General features: G+C 41.1%; 1 long non-coding RNA gene across 1 annotated transcript; it reads left to right on the forward strand.

Moving 5' to 3' along the window:
* The first annotated feature begins 5935 nt into the window (after positions 1-5935).
* On the forward strand, positions 5936-11946 carry LOC124860105. The gene is made up of 3 exons (XR_007036269.1): positions 5936-6073; positions 11496-11655; positions 11769-11946. It is a non-coding gene; the product is annotated as an uncharacterized LOC124860105 (long non-coding RNA).
* The last annotated feature ends 4410 nt before the right edge of the window (positions 11947-16356 follow it).

Consider the following 16356-nt stretch of genomic DNA (forward strand, 5'->3'; position numbering starts at 1 on the left):
ATCTTGGAGAGAGTCTTTTAGAACCTGATTGAAGATTCCTGGAGAAAGCGCGAATCCCTGCAGCAAACGAGTGTATCTATACCTATGAGATTTATAGGTAAATGCGAAAATGTCCCTGCATTCCTCAGCTAAAGGAAGGCAGAAAAATGCGTTGGCCAGATCAATGCAGGTAAACCAGCAATGGTCAGGGTTAAGATTTTTCAGAGCAACATAGGGATTGGGCACGGGAACGGTAGGGGTGGCCAAAGCTGCATTTATGGCCTGTAAATCATGTGCCAGGCGCCATTTACCTGTCCCTTTTATCTCCACTGGCAAAATGGGTGTGTTCCATGAAGAGGAATGTGCGGACTCTAAAATACCTGAGTACCAGAGGCCTTCCAATGTATCTTTAATGCCTGATTCTGCTGGTGGTTTGTGAGGGTATTGGGGCTTCCATATTGGTTGGTCGGTGGTTAACTGAAAGGTAATGGGGGAACATTGAATCAGGCCTACATCTGTGGGCCCCTCTGCCCAGAGGGTGGAAGGCATTTTTTCCACAATAGCAGCTGCCAGGAGATGGTCTGTTTTTTCCCTACCATGGTGTCTGTCTAACTGAACATGCTCCAGTGTGCCCACATCCGTGGAGTGGTTGAATATGCGATAAGTGTTAAAGAGTAAAAAAGGTTGGGGGTTACCAAAGGCTGCCAATCCTGTAGATTCAGGGAGCATTTTAACACACCTCCAAGTTCACGTCCTTCATGACCTGGGTGCAGAGCCAAAGAGACATGAGGCATGCCATCAGACCACATCCTAAACCACACTTCCTGCTCTTCAGTCAAGTGAACCTCGGCCACCACTCCTGGTGCTACATAAATGTCTGTGGTGACAATGTCCCAGTGTGTACCCTCTAACTCGTCAGTAAAGCTTTCCCGGTAACATTCACATTTATTTCTATCATAAAACAAGGTGACATGCGGGGAGTCAGGAGGAGGTACATAGGGCGCCAGAGTGGAGACCCAGGATTTCCACCGATGGAAAGCCGAGAGAATGCCTCTGTGCGCGGTGGTTTCAGGTTGCAGCAAAACCCAGTATATGTCAGCCATTGAGTCCTGCAGTGGCTGGAGGAAGTACTGTCCATGTGAAAAAGAAGTGTCATTGCCACAAAAGAACTGGATGCCATTGGGCAGGTGAACCTGCAGTCCATCAGTCCTGCATAAAATGGTTGATCCCAGTTTTATTAACATGTCTCTACCCAGTAAATTTACTGATGTGTCAGTGGAGACTAGATAACTGTGATTCAGTGTATGTCCACCAATTTCAGTCTTTAAAGGCTTGGTATATGGCAGGACCTGTTTTGCCCCCGCAAACCCCATGACAGTTGTAGTCCTGTTGGAGAGTGTGTTTGGAGGAGCCTGTTTGATGGTTGAACATGTGGCCCCAGTGTCCACCAGAAAAGAAAGGCTATTTCCGGACACAGTCACAGACAGCAGGAGGTCCGCAGTCCCGCTGTCTTCTGGGGTCGGTGGGGACCTTCAGTGGTGCTCAGGCCAGAGACTAGGCTCGTCCCAGGCCAGTAATTGGAGTTGTGGTCCATGTGCACCGCGTGCTGGGCCACCTCTGCCTCTGTATGGACGGGCCGGAGGAGCCATGACGGAACCATAACACCCATACCCTCCGGGTGGACCATTCTTATGGGGGCAGTCTCGGGCCCAGTGTCCAGGCTCATTGCAGTAATAACACACATCAGCATTACCCAGTTTCCTCTGTGGTCTCTGGAATCCCCTTGCTCTTGGCCCCCTACGTCCCCCAAAACGACCAGCATGTCCCTGACATGGGACCGGGGCCTGATGCCACTGTCCTGCTGTTTCTCGATTTCCAGGAAATGGAGGAGCCTAAGGGGGCTGAGACACTGCACCTTAATACATAATGTTAGATGTTTTAACCTCCTTTTTCTTTTCCCCGACCTTCTGTTTAGATTCTGCTAATTGCATTTTCAGGAGCTGAGTTTGTAATGTTTTTAATTCACTCTCCTCATTTTGTTTTGCCTCTTTGAGTTTAGATAAATGATGGATCAGAAGGCGATCCCATACGCCAGTCTCTGATCCAGGGAGGTCGGGATTATCCTCCATACTAGTTTTAACCTGCAACGGTAACCCTCTTAAAACAGCATCCCGGAACCAGCAGGCGGTGATGGGCCAGGAGGAGGCTGGGTAGTTACTGGTTACTGGCGGGAGATCACACACGCTCACATGTCCCCCAGTAACTTGCAGCGTGGGGTATAAGCCAGTAAGAGGAGAAGTGGGGGCTGTAGTGTGTGATAAAGTGGGCTGATTTGCAAAAAGTTCATATGATGGTGGCATTTCAACTGTACTGTTATCTTTAATCTGTCTGCTTTTCCTGTCAGTCATCGCATGTTCGATACTTTTCCACAACAAACCCATTTGTTACCAACATTTTTCATCTCTTTCTGCTTTTTGTGCAAGTTGCTTCCATTTCCCTCTGCCCAACCATCTGCTGTCTCTACACTGTTTGTCAGCCAAGTCTCTCTCCTCTTTTGATTTATTCACCTTCAACCAAAACCACTTACCAACATTCTCTCTATCTGTCTTGCTCTTTCCATCTTTTGACAATTCTTAATTTATTTTAGAATCTATCCGTTTAACCAACTTTTGTCCTTCTCTGTATGCAAGTGATTTTTTAATAGCAGCTTTCATTACCAGGAGCTGATTCTCTATGCTCTTCCATGGATCATTCCATTTCTCTCCACTATTATCAAATTCACCTTCCATTCTTATGACAACTACTATCCTTTTTTCTAAGATATATTTTTAATGCTTTATCTCAGTCACTCACTCATTCAGTTCTGACCAACCTTCAAGACACCAGAACACATTCAACCCCCAGGAGCCTATTTTCAGTGCCCAGTGTGTGTGTGTCTCACAGCTCATAAACTTAAACTATAAATCTTGTCTAATTCTTGCCGGAGTGTGTGTGTGTCCAGCTTATTCACTTTTTTAACCCTAACAAGTCTGTTGTTGGTTATTCATCTCCAATTTACAGCTCATTCATTTAACTTTTATTTCTGTCTGATGTTGTTGGTTTTACCCAAGTCACAGCTCATGGCCGGTCTTACAGTTGTAATAACTTCTGTTCACGGCTCTTAAGAAAAACGTCTCCAACTCAAAGAACTTTCTATATCTTACGGTGTTATCTCCACCGCTTATATTGTTCCTTCTGTGTTTGTGCAGATGTCTGTAATCTACGTTTTCACAGAGAAATATTTCCGTTACTCATCAAACGCAGCAATCAGCAGTCTGTCTTTGTTATCACCGTTAGGTTGCTGGACAGAAAGCTGCATTCAGTCACCTGCTATGAGAGCCACTCTGCACAGCTGCTCTCCAGTCACACAAATTTCCACTCACTCCGCCTAATAATGTCTGTAACACAGATTATTTCCTCTGCACACAGCTCATAAGTTTTTTACCAAAAAGCCTGGTCTTGCTGAATTCCTGTATTCAGCTCACAGTTCATTCATTTTATCACAAACCTAGTCTTGTTGGATTATTTCTCCAACTCACAGTTTATCACTTCACAGGACTTATTCTCAGACTATGTGCTTGTGCTTTTATTACGTCTGTAATCCGGTTTTACTGAGGAAGAACTCACGTAAAACACGGCATTCACACCCAAGTGTTTATGCCTGGTCTCAGTGTATTAACTTTTATGTAGAATTCGAGGTTTCTCATCCCCTCGGGCCTCAAACCCAGCTAACAGTAGTCCCCCGTCGAGGACTACTCTGAACTGCCACGTTCGAGAAATTACTATATTTTTCCACACAACACCACTAAGTCTTGTAATTCTCTTAAAACAACATCCTATTCACCAGTTTAAATCCTAGTCAACATTTATGACACTCTTTTTCTTAAGTTTTGGTGGATTCAGACTTACTTAGACATCGGACACAATATTACTTTAGCCTATCGAAAATCCAAAAGCAGAGTTTGATAAAACAGGTTCTGCTTACCTTTTCTGTAGTTTTTGGCTAGCCAGCGTTCGATCCCGCACGAGCCCCCAATTGTCGAAGCCGTCCCTGCTTCCGTGGGTCTGTTGATTTGGGCACAGGTTTCAAAAGAGTGAAATAAACACAAAGTACAATCAGCTTATGTTTGCCTCTGCGCAGAGTGAGAGAAAGATGCTCCAGCCAAAACCTGCCAGCAACAACTCTGCCCTCTCACTGCTTCCAGCTCGTTTCATTCAGTCTTCAAGGGTGTGTTCAACATATACATATATCATGTCACTCATGTATAACATAACAGTTCCTTAGGTCCAAATAAGGAGTGCTTCTGGTTATTTTCTCCTAGCAAGCTTGTCTTGTCTTGTCTTTGGCCTTCCCTGTCCTCCATCCATTTACGACCTCTATCCTTTCCTCCCCTGTCATTCACTAATTTATGACCTTGCACTTTCTATGCTTCACTCCCTAAGGACCTTGCACATTCCAGTTACACACATAGTTTATATTCTACATTGTCCATGGCATGCTTCAAATAATTAATTCTTACCTATTTTCTATCTTCAATGGTATCTCACAGCCCACCACACTAATTCAATTTAGTTTATAGCAATTACATTCAAACTATGCATTCAAAATACTGTCCTTTCTTTGTCAGAATTGTATGAGGAATAATTTAAAAAGTATTAATTGATTAAAGTAGTTAATAGATGGCACTAGCCTGACCTGTAATTGATTTACAGGACAACTTTAAATCTAAGACTTATAAATAACATCTCTCTCTATTCAGAAGAGTGTTTTCTGATGCCTCCCTGACAACAAAGAAAACTACAGAACCAGCCAATTCAAAACCAGTCCTTCGCTCTTATTAGCCATTCTTAAGACGTGATTCTATTTCCGCTGCCCTCATTGGCTATATCTGGTGAGGAGCATATGAAGGCGAGGAGAAGGAAGTGAAAAGTAAAGATCACCCTGGATTTTACCAGAAGTAAAGGTAGATATGTCATTAATGGAAAAAAAGAAAAGGACATTCATATTAGATTAAAATACAGTACAAGAATATGTTAATAATTATTATCAATACCTTCATGCATCAAAAACAAATGATAAAAATGAATAGCATTCATAGTACCAGAATTTCAAATAAAAGTAGGAAAACAAATCACAAATGGTGTATCAATATACACAGGAGAAATGTTGGCAATACTTTTAGCAGTACAGTGGGTGGAAGACATAAGAGGTTTAAAAACAATAATTTGTTCAGATTCACACTCGGTATTATTGAGTTTAAGACATAATCATTCAGACAGCAGGCCAGACATTTTATTAGAAATACAGCATACTTTATTCAGACTACAAATGATGGGTTTAACAATGGTATTTTTATGGATTCCAGCAAATACGAGTTAAAGAAAATGAGATGGCAGATAGGATGGCTAAGAAGGCAACACAAAATTGTATACATTTTACAGTGCATTTAAGTAAACCAGAGGCAAAGAGCATTATCAAACAAAAAGTGAAGAAAGAATGGCAGGAAAGGTATGATGGAAAAAGAAAAGGAAGATGGTTTTATAGAATCAAAAAGGCAATAGGTGAAATAAGAACTAGAAGAAGGAGCATAAAGGAGGAAAGAATAACAACAAGATTAAGATTAGGACATACAGGTCTTAATTATACACTTTTTAAAATACATAAACATAATACAGGAACATGTGACCACTGTGACATGGATGAAACAATTGAACATGTTATTTCAGTGTCTGAAATATGAGCTGGAAAGGAGAGTTATGAAGAAGGAATTTGAATGGATCAAATAAATGTTTAGCATAACAGACACATTGCAAAAGAACCCGGGAACAAACATATACAAATTATTTTACGATTTCTAAAAAGAACAAAATTATTTAATAGAATTTGCTTATATAGCATATACTGATCCATGATGAACCACACTCCATACCAGTGGTGGCAGTAATGCACACCTTCAGATTTTTGCCAACTGCCATTAAACTCCAGTAGAAGAAGAAGAAGAGCAAAGAGCGCGAAAAGAAGCAACAAAATTGCAGAGGAAAGATAGAGAAGTAGGTAAGTTAATGGTTTTATTTGTTTAATCTGTTGACACCATTTTTCAATAAGAAATTATTTGTAATTTTAGGATACATATGAAAGGAAAAACGGCCGTTATTTTGAGGATGTGTGTCCACCTGGAGTCGAGCTGTGGGAGACTAGTTAGCAGAAGTGATATGTTTTACCGTTTAGCTAACTGCGTTTGCACAAAGCTAACTCCCTATTTGCACTTGCTTGTGGGAGCAGGGGGACAGGCATCTTCTGTAATTGACGTTGTTCACCTCGAAAAACTTGAGACTAAATAAATGGTATGTAAAAAAATAAAATAAAATAGCATATGTATGTTTAGTTTATATACATAAAGCATAGGTTGCTTAGTACCGCCATGGCGCCGGCGCTATGGCCGGAGTAGTATTACGTAACTCCGCGAAAGTTTGCTCAATTTGAAAAATTACAACGATGACAGAGAGCTGAGAACAGGGCCATTTTGTGCCTTTTTGCTGCACTAGGACGGAGGGTTTCTCTTGGAGACTGGGCAGTTGAGTTTGGCATTTATCTGATGGCTTTATCAGCCCTGCTCTCAATTCTGAAACATCACCATCCATTTCTGCCCAAAGATGGCAGTACATTGCTCAGAACAAAAACAACGTACAAAATTGAGACTTTAGCAGGTTGAATATTTCACTACTTTGGAATACTAAATGCATTCCATAGAGTTCTGGATAATGTGTGGTCTGTACTTCCAGATAGGCACATGTTTAGACTACAGCTGAACATTGATGGTCTTCCACTTTTTAAGAGCACAGGTACTCAGTTTTGGCCAATACTTGGCATGTTGCAGGGGTACAGTAAAAACCCAGTGGTGATTGGCCTTTTTTGAGGCAATTCTAAACCTAAGTCTTTGTCAGAATATTTACGCAATCTGGTAAATGAATTAAAAACGCTAAGCAGTGGGTTTGTTTTTAAGGAAAAGACATTCATTTTGAAGGTCAGCTCCATTGTGTATGACACTCCAGCCCGAGCCTTTATCAGAGCTGTTAAATCACATACTGGGTACTATGGATGCAACAAGTGCCGTCAAAGTGGTGTTAGAATAGGTAGCCGAATGACATTTCCTGAGGTTAGTGCAAGACTTAGAACTGACAAATGTTTTAGACAAGCCACTGATGAAAATCACCACCATGAATGCTCACCTTTCTCCAACCTTGATATTAACATGGTTGACACATTCCCTCACGATTACATGCACTTGGTGTGCTTAGGGGTGATCAGGCGCCTACTTGATTTGTGGTTGGGTCCTCCTGGCCCTTTGTGTTGTCGTATGTCAGCTAGTCAGGCTTCTCTGGTTTCAGAGAGACTACATACTTTGAAGGATTATATTCCATCAGAGTTTGCCAGAAGGCCACGTACACTGGCTGAGAGAAACAGGTGGAAGGCAACTGAACTACGCAGGTTTTTATTGTATACTGGTCCTGTTGTGCTGAGGGATGTGTTGAAATCTCAAATCTATGACAATTTTATACTTCTGTCTGTTGGTGTGTACATTTTAGTGAGCTCGGAATATTGCTTCAGAATGAATGACTTTGCAAACTCTTTACTGGTTTCATTTGTTGAACACTTTGGCTGTCTTTATGGGTAAGAATTTTTAGTTTACAACATACATGGTCTTGTGCACCTTAGTCGGGAGGTCAAATTGCTTGGATATTTGGATCTTATTTCAGGTTTTCCACATGAAAATTTCTTGGGGCAACTTAAGAAAATGGTTAGGGGGCCATGCAATGCCCTCAGCCAAGTAATCCGCAGGTTGTCTGAAATGGATCAAGTCAACTATAGATCTGATCTTTGTTCTCAAACAGATAAAGCATATACAGGTCCTTCTCAAAATATTAGCATATTGTGATAAAGTTAATTATTTTCCATAATGTCATGATGAAAATTTAACATTCATATATTTTAGATTCATTGCACACTAACTGAAATATTTCAGGTCTTTTATTGTCTTAATACAGATGATTTTGGCATACAGCTCATGAAAACCCAAAATTCCTATCTCATAAAATTAGCATATCATTAAAAGGGTTTCTAAACGAGCTATGAACCTCATCATCTGAATCAACGAATTAACTCTAAACACCTGCAAAAGATTCCTGAGGCCTTTAAAACTCCCAGCCTGGTTCATCACTCAAAACCCCAATCATGGGTAAGACTGCCGACCTGACTGCTGTCCAGAAGGCCACTATTGACACCCTCAAGCAAGAGGGTAAGGCACAGAAATAAATTTCTGAACGAATAGGCTGTTCCCAGAGTGCTGTATCAAGGCACCTCAGTGGGAAGTCTGTGGGAAGGAAAAGGTGTGGCAGAAAACGCTGCACAACGAGAAGAGGTGACCGGACCCTGAGGAAGATTGTGGAGAAGAGCCGATTCCAGACCTTGGGGGACCTGCGGAAGCAGTGGACTGAGTCTGGAGTAGAAACATCCAGAGCCACCGTGCACAGGCGTGTGCAGGAAATGGGCTACAGGTGCTGCATTCCCCAGACCTGGGCTACAGTGAAGCAGCACTGGACTGTTGCTCAGTGGTTCAAAGTACTTTTTTTGGATGAAAGCAAATTCTGCATGTCATTCGGAAATCAAGGTGCCAGAGTCTGGAGGAAGACTGGAGAGAAGGAAATGCCAAAATGCCAGAAGTCCAGTGTCAAGTACCCACAGTCAGTGATGGTCTGGGGTGCCGTGTCAGCTGCTGGTGTTGGTCCACTGTGTTTTATCAAGGGCAGGGTCAATGCAGCTAGCTATCAGGAGATTTTGGAGCACTTCATGCTTCCATCTGCTGAAAAGCTTTATGGAGATGAAGATTTCATTTTTCAGCACGACCTGGCACCTGCTCACAGTGCCAAAACCACTGGTAAATGGTTTACTGACCATGGTATCACTGTGCTCAATTGGCCTGCCAACTCTCCTGACCTGAACCCCATAGAGAATCTGTGGGATATTGTGAAGAGAACGTTGAGAGACTCAAGACCCAACACTCTGGATGAGCTAAAGGCCGCTATCGAAGCATCCTGGGCCTTCATAAGACCTCAGCAGTGCCACAGGCTGATTGCCTCCATGCCACGCCGCATTGAAGCAGTCATTTCTGCCAAAGGATTCCCGACCAAGTATTGAGTGCATAACTGTACATGATTATTTGAAGGTTGACGTTTTTTGTATTAAAAACACTTTTCTTTTATTGGTCGGATGAAATATGCTAATTTTGTGAGATAGGAATTTGGGGTTTTCATGAGCTGTATGCCACAATCATCCGTATTAAGACAATAAAAGACCTGAAATATTTCAGTTAGTGTGCGATGAATCTAAAATATATGAATGTTAAATTTTCATCATTACATTATAGAAAATAATGAACTTTATCACAATATGCTAATTTTTTGAGAAGGACCTGTAGGTTGGAACATGAAGATGGACCGGTGCCACAGTCCACCAGTGGAGACATATACCAATGTAAATTGTTGTCCATGGATGGCATAATTGTTAAACCTTCAAGGAGAGATTTATGCATCAACATTGGGAACAAAGTGTTTTTGGTTGAAAACTTTGTCATTGATGGAGGAATAGAATACATTGCAGGAAAGGAGTACAGATATAAAGAGCCATTCTTTGTATATCCATTTGATTCCAGAGAGATAGGCATATACAAAGTTTCTAACCTGTCCGTTGATGTGAAGTACTTTTAGATGGCTGAACGTGTACAAAAGTACATCAGATTGCCATATCATAATGACTTTATTGTTGTGCCCCTTATACATTCAAATGAAAATGTACAGGGTCACTGAGCAATCTTTCTGAACTGCCCAAATCACCCCCCACCCCCAACACATACTGCGAGAGAAACAGTTGAAAGAAATCAGGCCAATATTTTAAATGGCATAAGAACAAATAAAGATAAGGTTGAGTGTGGTTTTTGATGTTTAGAAAAAGTTCTGGGGCACATTTGATTGGGAGGATTGAGTGCAAATTCTTTGCACTATTTTGTATAAAAACTGTTGAGATTGTTGTGGTTCCTGTTGTTGTTAAACACAGTGTTTTAGTGTCTTCTCATATTTGCTCTCAAATTCTCACATTTTTTATAGATAAGAAGTTACAGTAACATTAATATGACAAAAATCTTTACGTTTTATCTAGGCAATGTATCACAGTGTTATTTTTTATAAAACAAATGAAGTGGAAGTGGCACCATCAGGGTGGATCAGTGGGGAAGTATGTATGTGGCCACCAAACATAGTAGATTTTGTTAATGCCATAAAAAGCCAAGAACAACCTGGAGAAGACTCCATCCATCTTCCCATCAACTCTGACCACCTTCCCTGTCCGTGCTGAAGAGAAGCAACCCAGAGCATGATGCTGCCACCACCATATTTGACAGTGGGGATGGTGTGTTCAGAATGATGTGCAGTTTTAGTTCTTCACCACACATATTGTTTTGCATTTTGGTCAGAAAGTTCAATTTTGTTCTTGTCTGACCAAAGCACCTTCTTCCACATGTTTGCTGTGTCCCTAACATGACTTCTGGCAAACTGCAAACGGGACTTCTTATGGTTTTCTTTTAACAATGGGTTCCTTCTTGCGACTCTTCCATAAAGACCACATTTGTGCAGTGCATGACTAATAGTTGTCCTGTGGACAGATTTTTCCACCTGGGCTGTGGATCTCTGCAGTTCATCCAGAGTCACTATGAGCCTCTTGGCTGCATCTCTGATCAGTGCTCTTCTCGTTCGGCCTGTAGGTTTACAGTTGTGCCACACTCTTTCCATTTCCAGATGATGGATTGAACAGTGCTCCGTGAGATGTTGAAAGCTTGGGGAATCTTTTTATAGCCTAAGTCTGCTGTGTTCCTTGGACTTCATGATGCTGTTTGTCCCCCAATATTCTCTTAACTAACCTCTGAGGCCGTCACAGAGCACCTGTATTTGTACTGAGATTAGATTACACACAGGTGGACTCTATTTAGTCACTGGCAATTATCAGGCATTTGTCTTAAGGCAATTGGTTGCACTCGGAGTAAAGGGGGGACTGAATACTTTTACACCACCCTTTTCAGTTTTTTCTTTGTAAAAAATCATGTATAATTTTCTTTCCACGTCACTATTGTATACCACTTTGTGTTGGTCTTTCACATAAAATATATTTATGTTTCTGGTTGTAATGTGACAATATGTGGAAAAATGCAAGGGGTATGAATACTTTGGAAGGAACTATAACTACACCTGGAGCCCAGTTTAGTAGGGTTTTTTTTTGTGTGTGTGTGGGGGGCGGACAAACACCCTGAATGTTTGGGGGGTCTGGTAGTCCCTGGTCAGACTACAAGAACAGGTCTGATTTTCTGCTGATCATTTGAAAGGCTTATGTTATACTGCTAATGAACTAACAAAGCAATATCAATTCACAGAAAAACACACTTGCTCTTAAAGGTGGGGGAGACATTAAAGAGTGTGTGAAGACAGTAATGGTTGCAACTTTAACACATGCTCTGGCCAAGAATATGGACATGCGAGGCATAAATGGGAAGATTGGCTTCCAGCACTTGCAAGTGAAAGAAGTTGTGATTGGTAAGTTTGTCTTGACAATCCAATACAGGTTCACTTTGACTGTATTTTCATGTCTGGATTTACACGGCAGATACTGATGTTCACTTCAGAATGGTTTTTTTTGTGTGTTTTAGTGGGTGTGCGATGTAATTGCCTAACCTCTGATGCCACGGACCAACAAATAGAAACGAAAATAAAAAAATGGCTTCAAATGCACCCGATCGCAATGGCGGGAGAACTGAACGAATGAAAAGGAAAAATGTTAACTGATGATGCTGCTGTTTGAATGGATGTTGCTACTGTTAAGCTACTTTTTGATGTTCTTGAATATTGTCAATAGCAGCAAATGTATTTTTGCAATATAAATTCAAAATAAACATTTTTATAACTGTATCACTGTTGTGAGATCTTTAGAACATGGCTTTGATATAGATTCGTACATTAAGGTGGGTATCAGGTTGACATCTGGTGCCAGTGCAGAAACTGTTCTGGGCCAGCGCAAGTTCACCAGTGTGTGGGCCGCCTCTGGCAAATCAGATCTGGGTCACCAAAGGGCTGTCATTCTTTGTGGTTTTTGGGCCGAGTGTAAGTGTATTGTGCGGGCCATATCTGGGCCAGACCAATTTTGCTATGTGGGCCATTGCATTCCGGAAATGGTAAGGGCGCTATTTCCTATACCAGCTGCAGTATCTCACAAATGGTAAGATGCACCCCTTCACTATGGAAATGAAGGTTTTGCTATTTCCTATACTAGCTGCGGTATGTCACTGTTTTTTTTCTTTTGAAATCTTTATTGATTCTAAGAGCTTCTAAGTCCCCTAAGTGATTCTAATTTCACATGTTTTAAGTGAAAACAAAAGTCAAAGGCCATTACCGTCCTGCCCAGCACTGAGAATATTCATATTCATGTTTTGACGATTGGATAATAATCTTGTATTAAACAATGTGAAATACAAGCAAAGAACAATTACCTAAAATAGTTTAGGTGTACATGTATTTTATTGTTTCATTGTTCTGGTTTAACTATGACCAGAATTATTGAAAATTCTATTTAAAAACGTGAGATAAAGCGGCTAAGTTGTTTATTATTATTATGTTTTAACAGCTGGAATCAATAAAGAAAAGAAAGTGACATACCACAGCTGGTATAGGAAGTAGCACTCCATTCATTTCAGGAGTGCAATGGTAACATTTCCAAATATGGTATGGGTCTGTCGTGTGGTTCGTCCCCTAACCTTTCTGTTTGCTGCAGCGAGATGTACTTGTTTACTTTGTGTTTTTTTTTTCGAATTACTAGAGTTAAGGAGACAGGAGCATGAACGCTGACAGCTATAAGGTGTATCTCAATGTCTGAGATGTCAGTCAACAACGAGCTGCTGACTAAGCAATAATCCAGATGAGAGTAAGAGTGATGGACATGTGAGAAGAAAGTATATTCTCTGATTAGGGTGAAGAGATTGCCATGCATCGCAAGTCCATAATCATTCATGTACTGTGTAACTATATTTATTGATTGTCCACTGCGCTGAGTCCCTATTGTGCTCAGCCTGTGTGTTTCTTCATTTAGATCAAACTTGAGATTGCCCCCAAGAATAAGTGAGCAATCCAAGTGTTCAGACTGTGCAGAAAAAAAAAAGTATCTAAGACTGTGGGGGTCATCAATACACTAACAATACAGAACTTTTGGTAACGTATAGATATTTTTATTATCATAAATCTGTGGATCTGTAACTGTCTAATACTGTAATGTTACAATGTAATGTTTAAATTTTTGTGAATTAAAATTGCTACTCTGCTTTGCCTGGAATTATAGCAGGCAGAAAACAAATTAGGAAACTCAGGTCATTTAAGATCATTTGTTGCTCAGGCAGATTTATGAATTGCTTGTAACAAGACAATGTCTGCCTGTAGTCTTTTAAGCTGATTAAAAATATTTAACTTTTCTCTCTGGTGCCGGCTCCATGCAAATTCCATGTGACAAACCTTAGTATAACCAGTTGTGTGCTTGTGTAGCTGGACAGTGCATGTCACCACAGAAACAGATAGACCCAAGTGAAATCATAGTTAGTTCTTGGGGTTGCCTGATATGAAGTCCAGAAGCAGAGATATAGCAGAGAAAAAGAAAGGAATTTAAGACGGTGCCAGGGGTACAAGGGGGTGAGAGATATAAGGTTATGTTAAAAAATATTTGTGTGTGTATCATGCTGAGCTGTGCTTTACATTAGATTACATTTGACAGTTATCTAACCTCTTATCTAACCAGTGTTACATATTTAGATTAACCTGCTGTTGCTCCTAATTAAGCCATGGAGTGATCTCCCGGTCCCTGAACAACTGACCATTTACATAGAGTTTACCTACAGCCACAGTAGCTCTGGTGCCTGTTTTAGATTAACCTGCTGTTGCTCCTAATAATGCCATGGAATGATCTCCCAGTCCCTGAACAACTGACCATTTACATAGAGTTTACCTACAGCCACAGTAGCCTCCAATCGAGGATCTCCTTTGCAAACTGGTCATTAACGTTGAAGTTGGTTCCCCGCAGCGCTCTGCCCTGACTTCGGACATTCTCTTTTTGCTTATATTGCTCAAACTTCGCTACAATTAGCTGAGGTCGGTTGTGATCAGGCTTCTTACCTCCGAGCCTGTGAACGCAATGGGATGTTTTTTACCTCGTCTTAGTTATAAAACTTGAGAGTTTCAGCTGATGTTGGAGAAATTCACGGACCATGGATTCAGCGTCCTCCTCTGCCCGTTCTGGGATGCCGGAAAACACAAGGTTGTCCCATATGCCCCGAGCTTGTATATCCAGGATTTATTCCTTCATTCTTTTATTTCTCCAGACAGCTGCGCCATTCCATCAGTACAGTGGGGAGAACAAATATTTGATACACTACAGATTTTGCAGGTTTTCCCACTTGCAGGATGTAGAAGTCTTTCATTTTTATCATAGCTACTCTTCAACTGTGAGTGACAGAATCTAAAACAAAAATCCAGAAAATCACATTGTGTAAAATGAAATAAATTTGCATTTTATTGCATCACATAAGTATTTGATCACCTAAAAACCAGTAAGAATCCCGGCTCTCAGAGGCCTGTTAGTTCTTCTTTAAGGAGCCCTCTTGTTCTCCACTCATTACCTGTATTAACTGCACCTCTTTGAACTCGTTATCTGTATAAAAGACACCTGTCCACACACTCAATTAAACAAACTCCAACCTCTCCACAATGGCCAAGACCAGAGAGCTGTGTAAAGACATCAGGGATAAAATAGTAAACCTGCACAAGGCTGGAATGGGCTACAGGAAAATAGCCAAGCAGCTTGGTGACAAGGCAACAACTGCTGCCGCAATAATAAGAAAATGGAAGAAGTTCAAGATGACGGTCAATCTCCCTCGGTCTGGGGCACCATGCAACATCTCAACTCGTGGGGCATCAATAATGCGGGGTTGTAGCTCAAGAACACCATCCCTACCATGAAGCATGGAGGTGGAAACATCATTCTTTGGGGATGCTTTTCTGCAACGGTGACAGGACGACTGCACTGTATTGAGGGAAGGATAGATGGGGCCATGTATCGGGAGATCTCAGCCAACAACCTCCTTCCGTTAGTAAGGGCTCTGAAGATGGGTCGTGGCTGGGTCTTCCAGCATAATAACGACCCAAAGCACACAGCCATGGCAACAAAGGAGTGGCTCTGTAAGAAGCACCTCAAGAGGCTGATATGAAACCAATCGAAAATCTTTGAGGGAGCTTAAAATCTGTATTGCACCGTGACAGCCCCGAAACCTGAAGGATCTGGAGAAGAGCTGTATGGAGGAGCAGTCCAGAATCTCTGCTGCAGTGTGTGAAAAACTTGTCAAGAACTACAGGAAACGTCTGATATCTGTAATTGCAAACAAGTGTACCAAATATTAAGTTTTGTTATTTTGATGTATAACATACTTATGTAATGCAATAAAACACAAATAATTACTTAAAAATCACACAATGGGATTATGGATAATTAATTTTCATTTTAGGAAAACCTTCAAAATCGGCAGTGTATCGAATATTTGTTCTCCCCACTGTACTGATGGAATGGCGCAGCTGTTCTCCCCGCTATAAGTGTTTTCATTCTATCCCTGATTAGAGAATTTAAGTACACCCTTTCATCAAACTTTTTGACAGGTGGGTGGGACTTCCGGTGAGGGTGGGATTTCCGGTTGGCGCCATGTGGGTGCCATGTGGTCAGGAGGTCACGTGGTCAAGAGGGTGGTGTGTCCAAGGGGGAGTAACAGTGGATGCTGATTGCTTGTCGTGATTAGGCGCGATACCTTAAATGAGTCAATTAAAACACAGGGGTGTGTTTAAGGGTGTTACGGGGAAGGCCTTAAATGAGCCAATTAAAACACACAGGGGTGTGTTTAAGGGTGTTATTAATAATCTGTATGTTTTTTCAGGCGTTAATACATCTAAAAACAAAAAAAAAGACATGCATCCTTTTATATTTTAAAGGTATAATCAACTTAATGTTGACCTATCACATGAAATCCTAATAAAATGAACTGTGTAACCTGACAGAAATTGTAAGTTCATTTTGCTTTTACAGCAGGACCTATTTTGTTGAATATATGAGCCAGTCTAAATCAGTTCAAAATAGAAAAGACCTAAAAAGTAAATTAAAAGATTGTGCTTCACTACATCGATGGAACGAGAAAAAAACCTTCAGCTTCTGCGTCA

Source organism: Girardinichthys multiradiatus, chromosome 23 (genome assembly GCF_021462225.1).
Source record: "Girardinichthys multiradiatus isolate DD_20200921_A chromosome 23, DD_fGirMul_XY1, whole genome shotgun sequence".
In the NCBI taxonomy this organism is placed as follows: domain Eukaryota; kingdom Metazoa; phylum Chordata; class Actinopteri; order Cyprinodontiformes; family Goodeidae; genus Girardinichthys; species Girardinichthys multiradiatus.